Source organism: Myotis davidii, unplaced genomic scaffold, assembly GCF_000327345.1.
Source record: "Myotis davidii unplaced genomic scaffold, ASM32734v1 scaffold207, whole genome shotgun sequence".
NCBI classification, from domain to species: Eukaryota; Metazoa; Chordata; class Mammalia; order Chiroptera; family Vespertilionidae; genus Myotis; species Myotis davidii.
In genome coordinates, this window is record NW_006298349.1 from 1,687,615 (window position 1) to 1,688,928 (window position 1,314).

General features: G+C 58.4%; 1 protein-coding gene across 1 annotated transcript in view; it reads left to right on the plus strand.

Moving 5' to 3' along the window:
- Nucleotides 1-1,314, plus strand: part of MYO15A (myosin XVA) — a 63,449-nt gene that overhangs the window by 58,859 nt on the left and 3,276 nt on the right. The window lies entirely within an intron of this gene.

Here is a 1,314-nt window from a genome sequence, read left to right on the forward strand (position 1 = left end):
ACCCGCCTGGCACTTAGTTAAGGGGTTTTATTCCCTCCCTAACTTCAGGGGAAAATCCCTACCTGGGGATACAACCTTTCTCAGAGAGGTGACCTTGGTTAAAACACATAGTGCCAAGAAGGTGAGCAAACATATTAAGAACAGTATTCCATATATGCCAGGTCCCTTGAAACAGCAAGGATGGACCGGCTCCCAGCACCTGTCCCCTCCTCTCGTGTTCTGGCCAGGCCACAGGGAACACCCAGCCCAGTGCAGGTGACAGAACTAACCCAACACTGCACAGGGCTGCAGGCCTTCGCTGTGGTCTCCCAGCGAGGGCTGGGTGATGAGCTCATGGGAAAGAGCCCGGGTGTGTGCAGAATCCCGAGGCGTTTGCCAGGGAAACTGGGACACAGCCAGGGCAGGAGAGGTCGTGAAGGTCCGCGGATGCCGAGCTCAGAATAGAGTCCGGGGCTTTCCTCTGAGGGCACTAGAAGGTTGGTGAAAGGGCAGTGGCCCAGAAGCTGGGCTTGGAAGGTGGATTGTGGGGACTGGGATTGAGGGTAGGATAGTGGGGTCCCCATGTGATACACAGGGACACAGGCCCACCTGCGCTGTCCTTATTTGCAGCAACTGTGGCTGATCCTTAAAAGGTATGGCTGACGTCTGGGCTCCTGTCCAAGTATCACAGCCCCAGGGAGCGGGGCTGGGGGGGGGGGTGTAGAACCAGAGTTTTCACCCCATTGAAAGAGGACTGAGGCTCACAGATGGGGCAGAATGGGGGCTGGGACCCACACCTCTGCCTTTGACAGCCTACCACATCCCTCCTCAAGATCTGAGCCCAGGACAACGCCGGGCCAGGGCCTGCCTTGAAGAGCTGATTTCCCAGGGCAAGAGGGAGGGCCTCCCACTGCCCCGCCCTGACTCTGACAGCCCAGAACAGAGCCCCTTTGGTTCTTCGTGGCCCTTGAAGAGCCTGCAAATCAGGACGAGGCTCCCCAGTTTGCTTCCTACTGTATCCCAATTCTGCTTCTGCCGAGGTCACCCCAATTCTGGCCTTACCCTCTGGCCCAGTCTGCTTCCCAGAACCCTCTTCTCTGAGCTCCCACCACAGTGAACCTCCTTCCCATTCCTGCCGACCACCCACTCTATCTTGGGCTCCTTTCCTGGTGCCTCCTCCCCGGACTGCCTCTGAATGCTGCCTCTCCCCCAGGACCCCCTGTAGCACTGAGGCTCCCCAAACCATCTGTGTGAGAGCCCCCTGGAGATCAGCAGTTCTCTCCACTTTCCCTCCCAATCCTCCCAGGCACTGTAGCCCCCAACCTGGGAGCCTTC